The 24,066-nt window shown below is 39.9% G+C and overlaps 1 protein-coding gene across 7 annotated transcripts in view; it reads right to left on the minus strand.

Annotated features, from left to right (window-relative positions):
- Positions 1-24,066, minus strand: part of immp2l (inner mitochondrial membrane peptidase subunit 2) — a 454,378-nt gene that overhangs the window by 92,020 nt on the left and 338,292 nt on the right. For 4 of the 7 annotated variants that reach the window (XR_011346674.1, XR_011346676.1, XR_011346675.1 and 1 more), the window contains exons 8-9: positions 3,475-3,555; positions 1,641-1,766 (exon numbers count right to left, since the gene is read on the minus strand). The exons of 2 other annotated variants lie outside the window; for them this stretch is intronic. The gene's annotated coding sequence lies outside the window, so the exon portion shown is untranslated. Of the gene's footprint in view, positions 1-1,640; positions 1,767-3,474; positions 3,556-20,895; positions 21,395-24,066 lie in introns of those variants that run through there. One more of the 7 variants, XM_069903800.1, reaches the window with a different exon arrangement.

Raw genomic sequence — 24,066 nt, forward strand, 5'->3', positions numbered from 1 at the left:
GGAGGAACTCTTCCAGTTTCTCAGTGTGACCTCATCTCTGTGCCAGAGAAGTCAGAAGGATGGGAAATAGAGAGTTAATTAAACTGGCTAGAGGATTAGTGGGAAATTAGTTAAAAAGTTCACCCAAGTGATGGTGAGGTCTGCAAACTACTCCCAGAAGGGTGGTAGGGTCACTAACCATGTCAGATATGTCGAGAACAGCATCCAAAGAGCTGTAATCAACAAAGCTCTCCAGGCTAGGGGCTATGAAGTGCAGGAAGTGTTCTACACCTGGCGTGTGCAGAATATACAGTTTCCTTCTGTTCAAATATTTCTGATTATTTGATGTAAAATGTGAAATAGGAACGGATGCCGGAGCTGCTGTAGTGGCAGCACTGCCGCTGGTGTAGATCCGCGGGGAGTGAGGGAGTGGAGGTGCAGCGCTCCTGCAGGGTCGAGCCACCCAGTCAACTGGCATCGGCTCCACACGGGCTTTAAACAGCCCGTTGAGGGAAGATGGTGGTTTTAGTTAAAACCCGCGACCGCGGGTCTGCACCCAAAATGGTGGTGCCTATTAATCGGCAGCAGCCACGAGGGGCCACAGACTTCATGGAAGCGGAGGACTGGAGCAGGGCACCAGAATACGGGAAGGTCACCCCTTGTCTGAGAAGGGAAAGCGGAGGAGATGACCCACGGTGACGGTGACCACGGTGGTGGACCAGTGAAGAGGGTCTGCGGCTAAGGGACCAGTGCACGCGGCAGACTGCTGGCTACTCGAGGCGAGGAACTGCAGAAGCTGTGGGCTGCTGGAGACTGGGTCGAACAGGCTGGAGAGGTGCCAGGTATTGGAACTGGGATGTGTGGAGGTGCTGAGGGCGCTGAAGGTTTCCTGACTGTGTAGGAGGTTTGGATCTGGAGCTCAGCTTGCCAATGGTTTGGGTGACTGCAGGGTCTGTGGGAGCGCTGGAGACCAATCTACAGACACTCAGTGACTCTGGGGGTCTCTCTTTTGCTTCTCTCTCTCCGGCTTTAACTCTGACCGTAAGAGGGGCTTAGGCAATTTCTGCCAGTGGTGAATCTGTCTACCTTGAAGCAGGCAAAAAGAAATTTCATGTAATATGACACTGTTTTATTACTATGATAATAAATTGAATCTTGAAGTGTAGAAAACAAAAATTGGAACTATCTGAACAATTGGTGCAGAATTCACATTTCAGTTGAATCCAATATTTAATAAAAAAAGCTTTGGCTTATTATTATTACCAAATTTATTTTCTGCATTTATAACAATATTAAATCACGCATACTTACTGGCATTCGAATCATTATCACTTGTAAGGTTGTATCTGTCCTGCTCCACTGACATGAGCATTGCACATTGTGCATCTAATTGACATATACCGATGCAAAGCATTGAATCTACAGAACGGGAATGGCTATGCATAGAGTTTGTTCCAAAGGCAAAAATAACCTTTAAAAAACAACGTGCCACATTTTTTGTTGAGCAGTTGATAGAACCATTCAAAATAAATCCACTAACCAGACCTTTATACATCATAATTTATAATAATTACACTTTTTTCTCAAATAATTATTTCTGAGCAACCAACTAACCAGCTGGTTAGAGCAGTTCATTAGTGAGTCATTTGAGACTTTATTACCTTTAGTGTCTTGGGGTGCTGTCATCAATTTAAAATTCTTTCCATTGCCTTTCCTTGGATATTTCCTCCACCTGGCAGCACTTTAATATGACAGTACGACTGGATTCTTTAATTGGTGCCTACATGCTAATGACAAGTGAAGTGTAAGCCCTTCCTTCAGTTGTGAAAATCACACCTCTGTCACACTCCTGCAGATACAGGAAACTGCTCTCTTGCCAGTGAACCAGACTTCACCAACCCCCCCCCCCCCCCCCCACCCTCACCCCCACACACATGCACACATTCTCCACCCTCCTTCGTTAGTCATTTTTGCATTTCTCTTGAAAATATATAATTATGTGCTCAGTTGAGATTGACTTAATTTCATCCAAGTTCTATATAAAGCTTCCTCCAAGCTATTCATGCTCCTTATGATGTCTCTGTTAAAGTCGAGAGTGATTACATTACCTCACGAGTTATTAAAAAGAAAGGAAGGCAATTTGTGAGATTTTAATTCAGCCGTAAAGAATGACCCACATTATTTGTGAAATATTTACAGTAATTTTGCACGAATTGTCCCTGCCTGGACTTAACTAACATCGGGTCATAAGTCACTTTAACCTGATTGAATTTGTACCCTTTGATTCTCCCACACAGGTTGATTTAATGTATTCTGGATTAACATTTTCCTTTCAACTTAGTTTTTTTTTGTCATCTCCTTTCCAGGCAGAAAAGCTTGTGGGTTGAAAATCCCTCTGCCCTCACTTAACTAGATGCATTGTGTAGGTAGCTCACATCTGTTTATTCCTGGTGCTTGGTTTTCAATCACATTTCTAAGGCAACAGCATGTCTTTTGAATGCATAAAACATTATTTCTCTCATTTGTACGCAGTTAGGTATTATTTAGTAAACCAGTACTGAAATCTATGGAATTGTCCCTTTGCTAATTAATGTCAGATTTTAACGTGTGCTGGAAGTAATTTTGAAAATTTCAATTGAGCATCAATAAGCAGAGAAGGAGACTCTCAGCACCTTGACCTCAACCTGCTGTTAGGGTCTCTGGTGAAGCAGCAGAGGTTAGTACTGAAGCACAAACTCAAGGACCAGGAGCAGTGCAGAAAAAAAAATTCCGTCACCTCAGTCACGAGTTCAAGATTAATATTCTGACCCTTAATTGATCACACAGATGCAGCAATGTAACACTCACATCTTGACCACGACTATAGCCCTCATCGTTGAACCATGGCAGAAATCTTTACTCCTGCCCTCCATTCATTCCTCGCAATGACTCCGCAGACCTTTCATTGACATAGCGAGAGCACCTAATGCCTGAATACACCTGAGATTGTCTGATCTCAGAAGCTAAGCAGGCTCAGAACTGGTTAATACTTGGAGGGGTAACTGCCTAGGAACACTAGGTTTCTGTGAGGGTGCTGGACAAAGTGGCAACTCTCTGTTTGCCTTACGGTAGACAAAAGTCAAAGAATTTCATGCATGTTACACCCTAAATGTAGTATTGCGTGATATTAATGGAACCTTTACCTTCAGAATCACTTTTCCTTTTGCCTCCTAAGATTGCTAGGAGTAAAGTTAGTAGCACAGTTAGTGCAGCGGTTAGCACAATGTCTTTACAGCGATCGGGACCGGACCGGGGTTCATGCAGTCTGTAAGGAGTTTGTACATTCTCTCCATGTCTGCATGGGTTTTCTCTGGGGGCTCTGGTTTCCTCCCACCATTCAAAACGTACTGGTAGTGTAGGTTAATGGGGTGTAAACTGGACGGCACGGACCCGCAGGGCTGAAATGGCCTGTCAGTGTGCCATATGTCTAAATTAAACATTAGAGCTCAATCTCACCTTGACAGGAGTGGAAGCTGAAGAATCAAGGATTCCAGGCATTTTGGGACAGTGCATCGGAGCCAGTAACCCCTCAAACAGCTGAAAAGGTAACAGGTGAAACGATTAGAAGTAACTTGTATCTGTTGCAGAAGCCTCCTCCCCACACAGCGCAGTATGTTGTGTCTCTGCAGATGTACATATTTGCTGAGCTCTCCTCCGACTAGTGGTGGCCTTTCCTCGCCATGACTGTGTTCTTTAAGCTTTGTCTCTCAGATTCACGGGAGACCATTCCAGCCCACCATGTAGCATAAGAAAAGACCCTGAATCATCTCGTTTGCACTTGCTCCCATGGTTATTTGCTCTCATCGTATAGGCTCCATTGATATGATTGTTAAGAACATTGATCCATTGGTTCCAAAGTTTTCAAGGAATTGTTTGTTCTGTTGGAGATAATGTAATGCAAGGTTGCTGCTTGTGCCAGAGTCAAACAGCACAGAAAGTGACCCTTGGCCCATTGTGTCTATGCCAATCCTTGACTTTCTAAACTAATCTAATTTACCAGACCTGATCAAGTGTTCGTCCAGGTGTGGCTGAGATGTTGCCTGTCTCCACCACCTCATGGAATGTGTGCCATATTGCAACCAAACTCTGGGTGATAAATACTTCTTCAGATCTGCTCTAGACCATGTATAACTCACTTTTAACCTGTTCATTTCTGGTATTAGACACATAATCAATGGATGAAAATTTCCTGCTGTTCAACCATTCTCTGCCTCTCATAATGTTCTACACCTCTTCAGGTTTCCCCATCAGCCTCATATGCTTCATGGAATCAGAGCTTATCCAGTCTCTCATCACAACTGAAACATTCCTTCCCAGGCAATGTTCAAAGTTCATATTTACTATCAGAGAACATACAACCCTGAGATTCTTTTTCCTGCAGGCCAGGCAGAATTTTTGCTTATCAGTTACTGTGATAGTACAGATCTATCACCAATGTACATAGTGTATATAGTTACTGTATCTAGACTGTGCTTACAGCGATTGGCTGAGAGCTAAGCCACACCTATTGTTTGGGCCTTAAAGGGTTGTGTCCCTAGCCAGGTCGGATCATTCCGGACTGGTCGGCCACCTGTGAAGAGCTCCGGTCTTTTGCTAATAAAAGCCTTGGTTTGGATCAACAAGTCTTTGGTTCTTTCGACGAGCTCTACAGTTACATAAACTGTTCTCAAGAAGCCAATTCCTATACAAAAGTGAGAAATATAATCAAAGAAAGAAAAGTAAGCAAATTGTGCAATACAGAAAAAAAATCCAGCGATAAATAATGTGCAAAGGAAGAGCCTTAAATGATACTCCGACTGAGTCTTCATTTAGGAGTCTGAAGGTGAAGGGGTAGCAACTGTTTCTGAGTCTAGTGTCACCTAAACCTTTTTCCTGATGGCAATACTGAGAACAGAGTAAATTCTGGATGGTGAGGATCCTCGATCATTGCTGCTGCTCTCCAAGCTAGCATTCCATTTAGAGATTCTTTTTTTAATTTTTTTTAAATTTTTCACTTTGTGAACCATATTAACTAAAATATGTACAAATGTTTCTCATTAAATATAAACAGTGGCATTTTCTCCCTTTTTTCCCCTTTCCCACCCTGCTCCAAAACCAATAAATATTCGACATATACAACACAATAAAACCATAAAACAAGGTCTTCACACAAAGAAAAATAAACAAGGAAAATGCATCATCTACTTTTACACACTGGATCAAGTCGTTTTCTCTTCTTATCATTTTAGGGGGTGGAGGTCCGAGGCAAGCCCTCTCTGTTATGTTCCATGTAGGGTTCCCAAATTTGTTCAAGCAATGTGACTTTATTTTTTAAATTATATGTTATTTTTCCTAATGGAATACATTTATTCATTTCCATGTACCATTGCTGTATTCTCAGGCTCTCTTCCATTTTCCAAGTTGACATTATACATTTTTTTGCTACTGCTAAGGCTATCATAATGAATCTTTTTTGTGCTTTATCCAATTTGAGGCCTAATTCTTTACTTCTTATGTTACTTAAAAGAAAGATCTCTGGACTTTTTGGTATGTTAATTTTTATGATTTTATTTTATATCTGATTTAGTTCTTCCCAAAACGTATTCACTTTCTACATGGCCAAATTGCGTGTACTGTTGTTCCCATTTCCTTCTTACAGTGAAAACATCTATCTGATAATGTTGGATCCCATTCTTATAATTTTAGAGGAGTAATATATAACCTGTGTAACCAATTATACAGTATTCAGACTCTATGTATTCTTCACAGTTCCAGAACATAACTTTTCCCATACTTCATTTTTTATCTTTATGTTTAAATCCTTTTCCCACTTTTGTTTGTTTATAGCTTATTTCATCATTTTCCTTATCTTGCAGCTTAATATACATGTTGGTTATATATCTTTTAATTATCATTGTGTCTGTAATCACATATTCAAAGCTGCTTCCTTCTGCTAATTGTTTCCCAATTTATCCTTTAAATAAGCTTTCAGTTGATGATATCCAAACATTGTACCAATGAGTTATTCCATATTTATACTTCAACTGTTTAAATGTTAATCAATTATTTCCCAAAAAAACAATTTTCTATTCTTTTGATTCCTTTTCTCTCCCATTCTCTAAAGGAAAAGTCCATGGAGATATTCTTGATGGTGGGCTGTGTCCAATACCTTTTACAGGGCATTCTGCTCACTGGTATTGGTGCACCCATACCAGGCCATGATGCAGCCGGTTAGCACACTTTCCACTACACGTATGTTAATTACTCTGTTTTTCATATGAGAAGGCAACTAGCTAATGTTGTTATATTATTCTTTCTGATTTTCTTTACATCTATATGAGATGACTAGTTATATATCTCATTCAATTTTGTATGTTTTTATATATTAAATTCAATAAAAATATTTTAAAAAGAAGGAAAATTCACAAGCTACAGCTCTGCTCAGACACAGACCCGGACCCAGCCAGATTCCCCATTCCCTGCAGCCACATTGCATTCAGCCAGCACTGGCCAGGGAAGGGTGTACCTAGAGGGGGAGCAGGGAGAGAAATCCCTCCCCCCCCAGCTTTTCAGCCCGGCAATGCCCCTGGCCCAGCCTCACAGGCCTCTCCTGCGCCACATATTTTTGAACTGTGACACATCTGCTATGGTCTCACAGTTCAAAAACAGGTGCCACTGATCTGCCCTTCCTTCTCTTTGTGTGTGGTCCCTGCTGACTGGGCTATTAGCTGGCGTGGATCGCATGCTGCGCATGCGTGAATCGCGTGAACATAAGGCGCAAAATGAATTCGATCTACGAACAGTAAATCAGAGAGGGAGGGAGAACCTGAGAGGAGAGATCTGTAAATAAAATGTTTATTTTATTTAAAAACTGAATTGATTTGTAATTGTGTCACACAGTTCAAAGAGACCGAGGGGAGGGTTCAGAGATGGAATTGGGAGCTTCGGTCAGCTCCTGACACCCGAGACCCGGCTCCAAACCTCCCCCCACCCCCCGTCCCTTTGATGAGATCAATACGAAGCATTAAGGATGTTTTGGCCTCCTCAGTAATAAATTGTGCATTGTTGGAATTAAATATATTTTGCAGCTGTTGTCATGAATCGCAAATTTTCTTTTTTTTCAAAAGTAGAATGTTTTATTTTGTATTAAGTGCGAAGATAATGCTTGAGTGTACATATCCGCTAAAAAGCACCTCTCAGCTGACGTGGACAACTACCCCTCCATAAATATTCGTCCGAGAAGCCAAGCCAAAGAAGAAGAAAAAAGAAAGATGATGGTATGGAAGAGTTTGCGGTTGTGTGAGGCTCCGGCATGGTTACGGCTCGACATGGAGCTGTCTCTCGCTGCCCCCCCCCCCCTTCCTGTGCACTCAGCCCAAAAATAGTCTAGCATTGGCCTCGGCCAGAGTGGCTCCAAAGCTGCCTGATAAGATGCTGGAGCAACCCGGTGAGGTGCCGGAGTGACGCTCCAGTAGTACTGCACTTTAAATTTGAGACAGGAGTCGAAACCACATTAAAATGCGTAGTTACTGCTAGTGCTGCAGTTGAATGGATGAGCATAGCCCGCGAATGACCCCCCCTCCCCCATGACATCAACCGTTGAGGGCCTTACTAAAGCTCAGCCTAGGGGCTCAGTTGGTAGTTAATCCATCACTGGGTATAGGTGCCACAAGACTCCCACCACCATGTTCAGGAAGAGCAGCTACTCCTCCACCATCAGATTCCTCAATGACAAACTCAATCAGACTCATTTAAGGACTCTTACTTTTGCACTTTATAGATTTTCTTTGTTTTCTCTTTCACCTTTACCTTTTATAGCACATTCAGTCTGTTTACATTCATTATCTGTTTACAATTCTTTTATTTGTTTACATGTTTACGCTGTTCGCTGTTTATTTTTTCCACTGTCGGCCGTTCTGCTGCTCCCACAGGGAAAAAATAGAATCTCAGGGTTGTATGTGATGTCATGTATGTACTCTGACAATAAATTTGAAATCTGAAACCAAGCACATTTAAATGCCATTCCTAATACCATTTAATCACTATTTTCATGTATAGGAATAATCTTCCCACCCCTGTGTTAGACCAGCCATTTGAATTTTGAAAGTTGTACTGTTCAGCATGAGAATAGTTCCTGCAAAAACTGAGTGAACCAGCAGGAAACGATTTGTGCACCGTGACAGAGGTGCACCAAAGAAAAGGTACAAGGACTGCCTCAAGAAATCTCTTGGTGCCTGCCACATTGACCACCGCCAGTGGGCTGATCTCGCCTCAAACCGTGCATCTTGGCGCCTCACAGTTTGGCGGGCAGCAACCTCCTTTGAAGAAGACCGCAGAGCCCACCTCACTGACAAAAGGCAAAGGAGGAAAAACCCAACACCCAACCCCAACCCACCAATTTTCCCCTGCAACCGCTGCAACCGTGTCTGCCTGACCCGCATCGGACTTGTCAGCCACAAACGAGCCTGCAGCTGACGTGGACATTTACCCCCTCCATAAATCTTAGTCCGTGAAGCCAAGCCAAAGAGTCGGTTGACACTTCAAGCGATGTGCCAAACATATTGGATTTGTGGAGTTAAATTAAATATATTGCAATAAATGGGCAATAAGACCAATAGTTTGAAAATACAAAAAAGAGAAAAGACCACTACTAGCAAGGGCAACATTTAATGGCCATCCAAGTAGCTCCTTGGAATGCGAACAGTGACCTATACTGAATTCTAGTTAACAACTCTACAATTTTCAAGTTCTCATCTTTTTTTTTAATTTATTCTTTGTTTCACCTTTTCTATTCTTTGCATTATTTACCAGGCATGCACACCCACAACCCCTGCCCTCCCCCCACAACCAGGAGTTAAACAAGAAAGTCAGGTCCAGTGTAATACACAAATGTGCTGGAGAAACTCAGCAGGTCAAGCAGCGTCTAGATTTACAGATGCTGTCTGACCTGCTGAGTATCTCCATCACATTTGCATATTGCATATAATCTTCCAGAACCTGCTTTTCTCTGATTCTGGCCTCTTGATCACTTGGTCATTGGGGTGCTTTGTGATGTCAAAGCTCTCAGTTCCTGAATGCCCTTCCTTTCACTCTTTCTCCCTCTTTCCTACTTTATATTCTCTGCAAGGTTTACATTTTTGACCATCTGCTCTAATATTATTTTCTGTAGTTCAGAAAAATAAAGTGTTTGATCGAAACATTTGGGTAATTTTAGATCATTAAAGATGAGCAGTGTAGATTGTTATTGAGATGACAATGGCAAACTACCTTCCTAAACGGCTCAATGCCATGTGATCTAGGACTGTTGGCAGAAAATTTGAGTTGCAGGATTTTGACTAAGGGATATGTCCTAGACTTGATAATGTTTTGTATCCATGTACTTGCTCGTATTCACTCCAAGTTCTCAAAAGATATTACACTTAAAATTCTTATCCTGTATTTAAATACAGGTATGTCAAGACTCTGTATCATGCAAATACTAGTCTTTAGAGATCTTGCTTTCATTTCTTTGGATTTCTTTCCTTAAATACCTCTTCCTTTTCAATTTGCACTACCGCCTTCAAAATGTCAATAAAATCCACTTTAAGCTTTTGTCCATTACTAATAACTCCCACCACAACTCTATGCACTTAAGCTGAATAGGATAACTGTCAGTGTTAAAACCATTATAGAGATGTGTTGTTTTTATTGTCATTGTAAACTTGCTGAAAGACAGACACTTCAGCTCCTGTTTCGAGAAACAACACATTTAACATCTCACTACATATCATTAACACGGAGAAGTTCTAGAATGTACGAACTTCACAGGCTGGAGTGCATTTTGCGCAGTACAACGTTAACTGCCAGGGGACAGTTCACCTTGCCGTGGTAGATTAATTAAAGCCTGAGCCATTTGTCTTCTGTATATATTGTGAGAGTAGAGAACACAATATCAAATGCACTCTCCCTCATTTTAAGGTGAAGCACATTACTTATCCCCTGACAATGTTCCTGGTTATTTTTACACAACATAATCAGGAAATACACAAAATACGCAATAAATCAATAAGTATTCTATCTTTGGAGAAATTCTATGAACTTTTGATTTGAATCAAGGATGTACAGAATCTCCATGTGTTTGTTACAGATGAATCTTTAGAGACAATGGATCACAGGTCCACAAACATGCTCTAAAGCAACAGACTCATCTTCTTGAGCACCCAAAATGATTTAAATTCTATTTCTTCAGATTAAAATGTAATTGCTGTGGGAATGGGGAATTTTGAGGAATAGGACTATTTCAGGTCAGTATATTGAGATTATTAATCTGAGCTGCACAAATGACCCCAACCAACAACATAATTCAAACTGGATTCAATGAAAAATATTTATTTTGGGGAATGGAGCATAAATTTATGAATGGAACCATGTTGTATCCTTAGATTTTTTTTCTTATAGATAAAAGATCTGTTACATAATTGTAGGGAATGTAATGGCAAAGTTGATCTTGTCTAATGTATGGGTGTGAAGGTTAAAATGCAAATTATTCCTATATGAGAAAATAATTATTAAGTGGTATCAGGAATGGGTTTTAAATGTGTTTGGTTTGCAGATAAAAGCAGATGAAAGGTGGTTCAAGAGCTCTGGAGCAAGACAATGAGTTGAACAAGAGATGTGAGAACCTGGAGCTTCTAGTACATCATCTAAAATAGATAATCTGTGAATTTATCTCATTATTGTTAATGGAATATTTCCACATGCACATGGCTTATATTTCCTTACACTACAAGAAATGAACTTCAAGAATACTTGATTGCTTGCAAAATCCTTTGGAAGCCATGAGGTTATTGAGAGTACAATATATCTGTCTGTCTGTCTGTCTGTCTGTCTGTCTGTCTGTCTGTCTCTCTCTCTCTCTCTCTCTCTCTGTCCCTCTGGCTCCCTTCCTCCAGCTCTCCACTACCTTCCTTTATTCAGAGACCTCGCCCCTCTTTCCCTTATCACTTTTATTTCTTTTCTCTTCTACCTACGGCCTGTGCTCCTCCTCCTGCCTTCTCTTCCCTCCTCTCTTCTCCTTTCCTCTCCCCAACTTTTCATTTAGGTGCCTGCCTACATTTGTCTCTTTCTTTTCCATTGTGCTCTCTTTTAAAAAAAATATTTTTATTGATTCGGGTAATCAAGAAGGCTTTTAGTATGCTGGTAAGAGGAAAGCTAGAGACAAAATTGGTCCCTTAGAAAATCAGAGCGGAAAACTGTGTGTGGAGCCTAGAGAAATGGGGGAGATATTGAACAGTTTTTTTTCTTTGGTATTCACTAAGGAGAAGGATATTGGGAGATGTGAGATAAAAAAAAGCAAATTGGGTAAATATGGGGAATATAGAGATTACAAAAGGTGTAGTTTTAAGGCTTTTGAAGAATATAAAGGTGGATAAGTCTCCGGAACCAGACGGGATCTTCCCCAGGACATTGAGAGAAGTGAGGGAGGAAATAGCAGAGGCTCTGGCGGTAATTTTCCAAATGTCATTAGATATGGGGATAGTGCCGGAGGATTGGCGCATTGCGCATGTGGTTCCGTTATTTAAAAAGGGTTCAAGGAGGAAGCCTGGCAACTATCGACCTGTAAGTTTGACGTCTGTGGTAGGTAAATTAATGGAGAAAATTCTTAGAGATAGTACTTATAAACATCTGGATAGACAGGGTCTGATCAGGAGCACTCAACATGGATTTGTGGGAGGAAGGTCATGTTTGACCAATCTGATTGAATTTTTTGAAGAGGTGACTAGGAATGTGGATGAGGGTAGCGCAGTGGATGTTGTCTATATGGACTTCAGTAAGGCCTTCGATAAGGTACCACATGGTAGGTTAGTTAGGAAGGTGCAGTCTTTAGGTATAAATTTTAAGATAGTCAAATGGATTGAACATTGGCTGAAAGGGAGAGGCCAGAGAGTGGTAGTGAATAATTGTCTGTCAGGTTGGAGGCCGGTGACCAGTGGTGTGCCTCAAGGATCTGTATTGGGCCCATTGTTGTTCGTTATATACATTAATGATCTAGATGATGGGGTGGTGAATTGGATTAGTAAATATGCAGACGATACTAAGATAGGTGGAATAGTGGATAATGAAGAAGGTTTTCAAGGATTGCAGAGGGATTTGGGCTGCTTAGAAAAGTGGGCTGAAAAAAGGCAGATGGAATTTAATGCTGATAAGTGTGAGGTGCTTCATTTTGGTAAGAAGAATCAGAATAGGACATACGTGGTAAATGGGAGAGCATTGAGGAATACAGAAGAGCAGAAAGATTTAGGAGTAACGGTACATCGTTCCCTGAAGGTAGAAACTCACGTGAATAGGGTGGTGAAGAAGGCTTTTAGTATGCTGGCCTTTATCAATCATTGCATGGAATATAGGAGTTGGGAGGTGATGTTGAGATTGTATAAGACGTTGGTGCGGCCTAATTTGGAGTTCTGTGTGCAGTTCTGGTCGCCTAATTATAGGAAGGATATAAACAGAGTGGAGAGAGTGCAGAGAAGGTTTACCAGAATGTTACCTGGGTTTAAGCATCTAGAGTATAGGGAGAGATTGGGCAGATTAGGTCTTTATTCTTTGGAGCGTAGAAGGTTGAGAGGGGATTTGATAGAAGTATTTAAGATTATGAAAGGGATAGACAGAGTGGATGTGGATAGACTATTTACGTTAAGAGGAGGAAAGATTAAAACAAGAGGTCATGAGTTAAGAATTAAGGGGCAGAGGTTTAGAGGTAACATGAGGGGAACTTCTTTACTCAGAGAGTGGTAGCTGTGTGGAATGATCTTCCGGGAGAAATAGTGGCGGCGGAGTCAATTGTATTATTTAAGAAAAGGTTGGACAGGTATATGGATGAGAAGAAAATGGAGGGTTATGGGCATTGTGCAGGGAGGTGGGACTAGAAAGGGGTGTTTGGTTCAGTGCGGACTAGAAGGGCCTAATGGCCCGTTTCCGCGCTGTAATTGTTATGTTATGTTATGTTATGTTATGTTATTTTAATAAAGAGCTTATAATAATAAAATACAATAAGAATTTATGAATAGTTTCACATAATTAATAAAACAACCAGTATATAAAAAACAAACGTAAATTGTAAAACACATCCATAATTTGTAATGCAGATAAAAAAGAAACCAATAATAAAAAAAGGGGAAAAAAAAGAAAAAGTGTATTTAAAGAGAAGAGACAAAACAAAAAGAGAGAAAACTCAGTACCCCTCCCTCATAGTGTTGCCAGATGATGCATATGATTAGCATTAGAAGGAAAATGAAGGAAAAGAAAATAAATCTATGACAAAGCACATGGAAAAGACACAAGTCAGACAATTCAATTATACTGAAGTAAAAGTAAAAAATCAGAAAGTGACCTCCACAGTGTCTGAAATCTTACATCTGAATTATTAATTGAATAATGAGTCTTTTCCATGTTCAAACAGGACATGATGTCACGCAACCATTGATCATGAGTAGGCGGGGCAGTATCCTTCCATTTCAGCAAAATTGCACATCTCACAAGAAGAGATAGCACGGCTCTGAACCAGAGACAAAGAAGAATCATTCCCTCCCATTGTACCAAAGAGGGCCACCAAATGATTTTGTACCAAATCTACATTAAAAATTGCAAACAAAGTGCAAAAAACCTCTCTCCAGTAATTTTCTAGACTAGGATAAATTAATGATGTTTCTCTGCTCTTACACCTGTCACAACAGGAACTCATATCAGAGTAAAAGTGAGACATTTTAACCTTAGACGTATATTCTCTATGCACCACCTTAAATTGTAATAAACAATGATGGGCACATAACGAAGAGCTATTAACCAATTTAAGAATTGTGTCCCAATCCACATCTGATATAGTCAAATTTAAATCATGCTCCCAAGCATTTTTTAATTTTAACTAGTGAAATTTTTTTTAAACATAGCAATTTCTCATAAATAATAAATATTAAACCTTTGTGAGAAGTCATTAAAATAAAAAAAAAATCATCTATAAAATTTAATTCGGACTCACTTGGATAATTGTAAATTGTGATTCAAAAAATGCCACATTTGCAAATATCTAAAAAATAGAGGGTCGTGCAGGTTAAATTTAGCAGAAAGTTGTTCAAATGATGCAAAGTATCCATCAATGAAAAGATCTTTAAAACTTTGAATACCCTCTCTGTACTATTTCTGAAAAGAAATGCAAAGAAGGTTGAAAAAGGTGATTAAATATGATTGAGTTTAAAAGGGAGAACTTATGAAATACAGAATGTTTTCTAAGCCGTGCCCAAATTCTCATAGAATGTTTAACAATGAGATTATCTATTAACTTAATTGAAAGTGAAAGCGCTACATTGGAAAAATTGTGGGGGGGAGGGGGGCAGAATTCAGCTCTATTGATACCCACAATAGGCAGTTAGAAATATTGTGATTGTGAAAAAAAGACCATGATCTATATTATTATATGAACCAGTCTCAGTTTTGCATTATGATATCCTGTGCTACAGGTTTACTGCTTATCAAACACGAGTAGTGTTTGTCTAATCACAGCGTGCCAACTCGTAATTCTGTGCATTGGGAGATTTGAACAGTAAGGATCTTTATCTTGGCCAGATCCTCCATCAAACACTGTATTCATTTTGAGCAATATATATGTCATGTAGCAGATGCAATACAAATTGACCAGCATAATACCAGAGCTTAAACAATTATAAGGACTGATTGCATGTTTGTAACTTCCCTTCCCTTCAGAGAATAACGTTGCAGAGCAATCTACTTGAGATGTTTAAAATGATTAATATAATAGGAGAAATATAGAAATGTTTCTTTCCTTCTCATGGAGAAACACAGAACAAGTACAGAATAATAAGAGATAAACTATCTCAGACAGGACTTGGAAATATTTATTTAAAAATGAGTACAGCAATGGGTGTCAGGGATCACCAGCCAAATGGATGTGCTCAATGTTAATTGAAAACTTCAGGACTGATTTTGATTGATTGTGTGTCACATCAGGGTAGCAAGAATTTAAAGCAGATAAACATAGTTTCAGTTGACAACCGAGTAGAATTGCCAAATCCTGAGTGTGTGATATATTGCTTCGCAGAAAAGACGAGTTGGCTTTTGTTTTAAATAATCACAGAAACATATAATTTTGATTGAAGTAATTATTTATTTGGCCAAATCTAAGCTTATCATTTTGAGGAATTAATGGAATGAAACTATGGAAAAATCATGCTGTATGCATTTAGCATAATGAAATATTTTCTGATAATGAAACAATTCTGAAAATGCTGGATGTGCACAGCAGGTCAAGCCACTTCAGTGGACAGATGAACTGTTGAGCTGGTTGGGTCAAGACCCTTCATCAGAATTAGAAAAGTAAGAAGACAAGCATAATTTAATTTTCAGTGATGGGAAGAGTGAAGAGAACAGGGAACATCTGGGTTAATGATTCAGACCGATGTTGTCAAGGTAACAATGAGCAGAAAAACTGCATTTGAAGACAGAGAAGAAAAAGGAAAGACATTGAAATAGAAAGGCTGCTGATAGACGGGGAAAAAAAGGATGACCAGAAAATGGTCATTTTCGATAAGGAGATGACGTGCTCTTCCTTGAGTTTACAAAGTAGGGGCACGAAGACTGAGATCAGTATGGGAATGGGATAGGAATTTTGACATGAGACTGGAAGCTCAATGTCACCATTATGGACTGCATGGAATTAGTCTGCAAAGTGGTCATCCCATCTGCATTTGGTTTGTCCATTATAGAGGAGACCACATTGAGCCAAGGAATGCAATATACTAAAGCAGAGGACTGGTGGAGGGCACTAGAAAATGGGGAGAACATCCCACCCCATTTGAGGATCAGCAGAGGAGACAACTTACTGTAGCCCAGAACAGAGGGGAGGGGGCAGGTGGGTCAGTTGGCATAAGCCTACAATTTTGAGGGGGTCTACTCACCTGGTAGAAACAAAGGAGGGACACTTTACTTTGGTAAAAAATATTGATATTGTAAAGAGAGTCAAGGGGGATCCTTTAGCACAAAATATTAATATTAAAAGAAGATTGATAAAATATTAATTCAGATAAAATATAGATAAATAAATGCAAATCATTGAGAGAAATATAAACAAGACTGGCTGTGTTGGAGTCAAGTGAAGCAATCACTGTATTGTACACCTTGTTTTTTTGTTTACCATGGAGGATGTCTCTTCTCATGTGGGTGCATTAACCAGTCATCCAGGATGGAGTAATGAGAAAGGGTGGAGAAAATTAATTAAAGGATCTCATTCCAAGTCATGAAAATTCTAACTTACACAAAGCAAACTATATTGCTTGGAAAGAAGCAGGTAAGGCAGCAATGAGCAGTGGTTCAACTTCAATTGACAATTATATTGGTGACCAGTTTAAGGCTGAAAGCGATAAATGGAAGTAAATTCTTCATCGCATTCTTGATACCATCCTATTTTTGTAGAGAGAGGGGACTTGCTCTCCGTTGTTCTTATGAACAAATTGGCAATAACCATAATGGAAATTGTTTGGGTATTGTTGAGCTTCTGAGCAAATGTGATTCAGTATTAGCCAAACATGTAACACGTGTATGGAATACACAGGAGAATGAGACATGGCTCCAAGTACCCTACCTATCAAATAAAATACCAGCTGAGTTCATTGAAATTTGTGAATCATTTGTGCAAAAGAGCATTATTGAAGAAATAAAAGCTGCAAAGTGTTTTGCAATCGCTGTTGATGGAACATCTTATAGTTCTCAAAAAAGAACAGCATCATCATTCATCATCAGAGATGTGAAGAGGGAAGATACCATACCAGTTTTTCAATTGAAGAATGCTTTCTCGCATTTCATGAATTTTCCATAAAGATGGGTGAATAAATTGCAGAGAAAATCTGAGATGTTAGTAAGTCTCAATCTGAACTTTGAAGACGGTGTGGGTTAAGCGTATGACATTAGCTCCAATATGGCAGGAAAGTGCAGTGGTGCGTGAGCTACCTTAAAGGAGAAGAATGAGAACTGCATTTTCTCCATTTGTGCAAATCCTACTCTGAATCTCGCTGGTACGGATTGTGCTGAAGCCTGCAGTGAAGCTAAAATGTTCTTTGGAATCATTTGCAAAATGTTCAATGTCTTCAGTTCAAATCCCCAGCAGTGGGAGATTCTGAAAGAACATCTTACGATCTCACTGCTTAAAAATGTCAAAGACAAGGTGGTCAGTGAGAATTGACCAATTGGATGGAATTTGGATAGTGTTAGAAATGTAGTGGCAGAGCTGAGTGAGGTTACTAATTTGTCGCCAGAATGTAAGTCTGATCTTCATTGTATTAAAAAAATTCTTGGGCATGTGAGAATGTGTACTGATGTCAGCCATTTGGATTAAAGTTCTCACAATGATGCATGAGGTCATGGGACAACACTTATCAACTATGGGCAGATATCCTGAAACTGATGTACTTCAAGAAGCATGCCATGAAATACATTTATTCATTTCTATATACCATTGCTGTACTCTCAGGCTCTCTTCTGATATCCAGGTTGACATTATACATTTTTTTGCGACAGCTAAGACTATCATCATAAATCTTTTTTGTGCTTCATCCAGTTCGAGGCCTAATTCTTTACTTCTTATATTACTTAGAAGAAAGATCTCTGGATTTTTTGGTATGTTGCTTTTTGTGATTTTATTTAATACCTGATTTAGATCTTCCCAAAACTTTTCCACTTTCTCACATGCCCAAATTGCATGTACTGTTGTTCCCATTTCCTTCTTACAGCGAAAACATCTGTCTGATACTGTTGGGTCCCATTTATTTAACTTTTGGGGCGTGATATATAGCCTGAGTAACCAATTATATTGTATCATGCGTAACCTTGTGTTTATTATATTTCTCATAGATCCGGAGCACAGCTTTTCCCATATTTCATTTTTTATCTTTTTATATCTTGTTCCCACTTTTTTTGGGTTTATAGCTTATTTCATCATTTTCTTTCTCTTGCAGCTTGATGTACATGTTTGTTATAAATCTTTTAATTATCATTGTGTCTGTAATCACATATTCAAAGCTGCTTCCTTCTGGTAATCTCAGTCTGCTTCCCAATTTGTCTTTTAAGTAGGTTTTCAGTTGGTGGTATGCAAACGTCTAACATGTACTGTGAGTTATTCCGTATTTGCATTTCATTTGTTCAAATTATTATAAATTATTTCCCAAAAGACAATTTTCTATTTTTTTTTATTCCTTTTCTCCCCCACTCTCTAAAGGTTATCTATTGTGAAAGGGATTAGTTGATTTTGCGTCAACATTAATTTTGGTAGTTGGTAATTTGTTTTTTTTCCTTTCTACGTGAATCTTCTTCCAAATGTTGAGCAAATGGTGCAGTACTGGTGAACTTCTATATTGCACCAGTTTTTCATCCCATTTATAAAGTATATGTTCTTGTACCTTCTCCCCTATTTTATCTAGCTCTAACCTGGTACAATCTGGTTTTTCCCTTGTTTGATAAAAATCTGATAGCTATCTTAATTGTGCTGCTCTATAATAATTCTTAAAGTCTGGTAGCTGCAAACCCCTTGTTTGTATCATTCTGTTAATTTATCTAGCGCTATCCTCGGTTCCCCCCCCCCTTTCCATTAGAATTTCCTTATTATTTTCTTTAGCTCATTGAAGAATTTCTGTTAAGGGAATTGGTAACGATTGAAATAGGTATTGTATCCTTGGGAAGATATTCATTTTAATGCAATTTACCTTTCCTAGTGTTAGTGGTAAATCTTTCCAATGTTCCAAGGCATCTTGTAATTTCTTCATTAATGGCAGATGATTTAATTTGTATAGATGGCCTAGATTATTATCTAGTCTAATACCTAGGTATTGGATTGCTTGTGTTTGCCATTTAAATGGTGATTCTTTTTTAAACTTTGTGAAATCCACATTATTCATTGGCATCGCTTCACTTTTATTTGCGTTGATCTTGTACCCCGATATTTCTCTATATTCCTTCAATTTGTTATGTAATTCTTTTATTGATAATTCTGGTTCTGTTAAGTATGAAAAAATAACATATAATTTAAAAAATAAAGTCACATTATTCGAACAAATTTGGGAACTGTACATGGAACACAACAGAGAAGTCCTACCACGGACCTCCACCACCTAAAATTACAGAATGAGAAGGAGACGAAATGAACTGACCCAGTGTGTAAAAGTAGATGACACAATTTTCTTGTTTATTTTCATTGTGTGATGCGATTGTTTAATGGATTTACTGTATTGTATATGTTGAACATTTAATGGGTTTTGAGGGGGATGGGAAGGAGGGAGGGAAGGGAGGGGGGAAAGGGGAGAAAATGACACTGTGTATATTCAGGAGGGAAATGTTTGTGTGTATTTTGGTTAATATTGTTCATAGTGTGAAAAATTTTAAAAATTTAAAAAAAGAAGCATGCCATAAGTCAATCAAAATTGGTGTGTCAGGTAGTTTTGCTACTCGCATGAGGGCCCAACTTAAAAGGATACCGAACATTACTTCAGGATGAATGTGTTCCTCAACCTAATTGACTTTATCATCAATAGCCTTTCACGACACTTCTCTGCAGTCAGGGTTATTTGTGGACTTTTGGAGCTTTTGTGGCACTTTAAAGCAGTTAGATGAGAATGAGTTGCTACAAAAAGCTAATCAGTTTCAGCTGCGATACCCAAATCATATTTCAAGTAACATTCAGAGTGAAATGCTTCTTCTTAAACAAAAATAATGTGAATTTCAAACTCGATGCTGTGTTACCGAAGAAAATTTTGGTTAAATATTGAATGAAATTGGGCAACGTTTTCCCAAATTTCCTCATCACGTTGCGCATTTTTCTGATATTGCCAGTGACAGTGACCTCTAATGAGAGGAGCTTTAGTGTCCTAAAATGAATTAAATCATACTTTCAGTCCACAATGGTGCAAGAACTTTTGAAGGGATTAGCAATTATGAATATCAACAGTGACAAGGGAAAATTGCTTGATTTTTATTTTGTAATTAATGAATTTGCCCAAACAAAAGCATGAAAAGCATTTCTGAATATGAAGAACATTTCAGATCTAAAATTCTGAACACAGAATGTTTTAATTGTATTTACTGTTTTTTATTACAGTACTCTTCTTTATTGTCCTATTCTTCTTTGGCTTGGCTTCGCGGACGAAGATTTATGGAGGGGTAAATGTCCACGTCAGCTGCAGGCTCGTTGGTGACAGACAAGTCCGATGCGGGACAGGCAGACACGGTTGCAGCGGTTGGAAGGAAAAATTGGTTGGTAGGGGTTGGGTGTTGGGTTTTTCCTCCTTTGTCTTTTGACAGTGAGGTGGGCTCTGCAGTCTTCTTCAAAGGAGGTTGCTGCCCGCCGAACTGTGAGGCGCCAAGATGCACGGTTTGAGGCGATATCAGCCCACTGGCGATGGTCAATGTGGCAGGCACCAAGAACTTTCTTTATATATATACATTTTGAATAAAATTGTTTGCCATTACCTTTTTTATAAATCATTCTAGTTCTTTAATTCTGTTCTGTTAATTGTAAGTACATCATGTACACTACATGCATATACCCATACATACATCATATGTATTTAGCACTGATTACTAATGAGCAGTTTGAAATGGTGCCTGGGCCTATTACCAGCTTTGCACAGGCCTGCACCTATGAGATGGTGACCATGGTGGCAGACCAGTGAAGAGTTCTGCGGCTGAATTGTGTCATGCATTTGATGTTCAGAAAGCACATGCTTCATGAGATGTAATGCTTCATTCTTTGTTTAATACAGAACTAAAATAGACACTCCCCCCCCCCCCGTACACAGTATATATGAGTGACAACGTCATCACACCTAGTGTGCGTATATACATAACACTCTCCCCCCCCCCCCCCACTTCCCAAAATAAACGCTTCGTGAAAATAACATACGGCAGCACTATTTGTAAACCACAATAACTACGTGGTGCCCCTGGACTAATAGTGAGGATGATGAAAAACTATAAAATACGTAAATTGAACATAGTCCTTCAGTCGCTCGGATGGACGATTTTCCCTCTTTGATCGTCTCAGAGAGTTAGAATTCGTCGAGGTACTTTGAGACTTCTCCAGACTTTTGGCTCTTGGGGGTGGAAGTTGGGTTGGAGGACTGTGAAGTTTGTCTTTGACGAACCACATCCAGACAACTGTGTTGTTGAGCCGGGTTGCTTTATTAAGTTATGGGACTGTTTGGTTGAGCCAAAGCTTCATTCCTCGATGGTAATTCCGGAATGTTCACAGTAGGATAGGCCCCTGGTGTTTCATCTGGAGTAGCATAGGCCCACAGAATTTCATTTCGTATTTCATCAGGATCATCATCCATTGATCAATGTGTCATTTCCATATTTTAGTTCCCACCTGTACAGAATAAGAAGAAGGACTTAGTTTTTAAGGATAACTCCTCTCACCCATGGACGCTTATTATCCCGGTAGTCTCGTACCAGCACTGGTTCTCACACTTCTAGATATCTGGTAGACTTATAGGGAGACGTAGATTGTTCTATTTGAAGGCCGATGTTCAGATGTACTGTGGAAAGCACTATTCTTAAGTTACATCCAAACATCAATTCAGCTGGTATTCGTTTGGTGGTAGAGTGAGGCTGTGGTGATACACCACCGGCCTACTGCAGGGGGCAATCTCTGTACCTGTAGGACTGTAAGGGGACAGGACAACACCTGGCCAGCTGTCAATCAGTCAGCCTGAATGGATCAAGCCCTACCCGGCCGGGTGTCAATCACCCTCCAGGATCTAAGCTTTCGCCGGCCTCCCGAGGCCTCACTCAGAGTTGCTGCAGCTACAGCCAGCCTAGCTCTGTGGAAGTCTTTGTGGATTAAAGCCTGTTGTACAGTCTTTACCTTGTGTATGTGTCTGATTCTGGCTAACATTGCACCACAGAGGCATAGTTCTACAGCCTAAGAGGAAATTTACAGTTTTATGACTCCATGATGCATTTGTGTTTTCTTCATTTTCATGGCCTTCTTGTACAAAACTTTCTGTTTTCTCATTTGTGCTTGGGTGGAAGATGTGCCGAATACAGTTAAAAGCCTCCAACACGAACTGTGGTCCATTTTTGGAAACCAGTTCAATCGGCCATCCATGCAATGCAAATATACTTTGCAGTTTTTCAATAGACTGATCTGTTGTTTTCCTCATGTGTACTACCACTGGCCATTTAGAGTGTGCACTGACCACAATGAGGAAGCTTTCCCCCATGAATGGACCAGCGAAATCAATGTAGATCCTGCGCCAGGATTGTGATGGCCATTTCCATGGATTCGCTTCTGCTTGAGGGGCTTTGGGTTGCACATCTTGACAAATGCCACATCTTCTTACAGTTTGTTCAATGTCCAGGCCTACTGAGGGCCACCAGATGTGCATGTGTACCAACACCTTCATCAGAACCATCCCTGGGTGGTTGATGTGGAGTTCTGGTAATATAGCTGGTTGCCATTTTGTAGGGATGATCGTTCTGGTTCCCCACAATAAACAACCTTCCTCAATTGATATTTCATGATGTCTTGTATAAGGTTTTGATCCTCATCGCCAAATGTGTCATGTATTTGATGTTCAGAAATGTGATGCTTCATTCACGGTTTAATACAGAACTAAAATTCTATCATACGCATGAAAGAGTGTACGGGTGGTGGGCTGTTGGCGACTCGAGATGGGGAACCTGCTCAGGCTGTAGGACGCTGGCGACTGCGGTCGAGGGATTCGCACCATGGCAGCGGACTACTGGAGACTGGCTCAAGAATGGCTGAAAGGAGATGGTGTCGAGGGCACTGATGCTTTCCTGATCATGATGGAGGTTCGGATCTGGGGAGCCTGTTGATGGCTTGGACTAGACTCTGTGAGGCTGCGGGAGCACTGGAGGTGAATCCATGAGACTCTGAGAGACTCTCCTTTGCTTCTCTTTCTCTGACTGTAAGAGACGCTTCAGGACTCAATTTCTGCCCATGGCGAATTTGTTTGCCTTACAAAACCAAATTCCATGTGATATTACACTGTAAAGGAATCTTGAAATCACTACTGCACCTATAAAGACTGCTAGGTGCCTGGATAGTGTAAGAAATAAGACCAGTTGTTTCATCTTCAGTGATTGCACGGGAAGGTGCTGTGAGAATGCAGCGTGGTTTGATGAAGCTGTAAGGTGTAGGAGCTGGGGTGGGGGGGGAGGGAGAAGAGAAGCAACAGTTCGTTCAGGATGCTGAATGGTACCTGGTGTTGATAGAGGAAATTATGGAGACTGGTAGGTGGAGTGAGGACAGGGAACCCTTTCCTTAATCAGATTGGGAAGAGTGGAGGTGAGGACAGTGGAGACATCATTGAGAACTAATAGAGATGAATCGACAGAGGATGTTACATTGAACTTTCAGGATGCAGAGTGGGAGGTGTATTTGAGAAAGCTGTGGGAGTCAGTTGGTTTTAAATGTATCACGGTAGCTCGCAATGTCAAGAAAGGGTAGAATAAGACACAAACATGAGAGCAGAATGAGAACTGGCAGCACAATTACCTTTTCAAATTCTGTACAGGAAACAACAACACTATAATCATAAATGCAACAGAATTAAAGGTGAGGGACAGGACACAAATAGAAGCTTAATAGGACTGTTCCATATAATCAGCATGAATGCTGGGCCCGCATGAAAGAGAATCTAGGGTTGTATGTGACATCATCTATGTACTCTGGCAATATATCTGAACTTTGAATAGCTTGGGTCAATACTAATTTCCACAATAATGCCTTTGAACAGATCCAATTTATCTGTAGGTCTGTGTTCAGCCAAGTGAAGGAGAATGGTGATGCAAGGGTCGAGATTGGCCTCCGTTCTGTGTGGAATGTAGGTGTGGAGGGATTCACTGCCCATCATGAAGATGTATCAGTAAGGACAAGGAATCTGGAAACTATCAAAGTGCTGGAGCACATCAGATGCAGTCAGGGTATCCATGGTAAAGGGAATGGACAAATGGAGAATATATCAGGTCAAAATAGAAAGTAATAAGATCTGTGGCATAAGTACAGGGTGA

This window comes from Narcine bancroftii, chromosome 11, assembly GCF_036971445.1.
Source record: "Narcine bancroftii isolate sNarBan1 chromosome 11, sNarBan1.hap1, whole genome shotgun sequence".
Classification (NCBI taxonomy): domain Eukaryota; kingdom Metazoa; phylum Chordata; class Chondrichthyes; order Torpediniformes; family Narcinidae; genus Narcine; species Narcine bancroftii.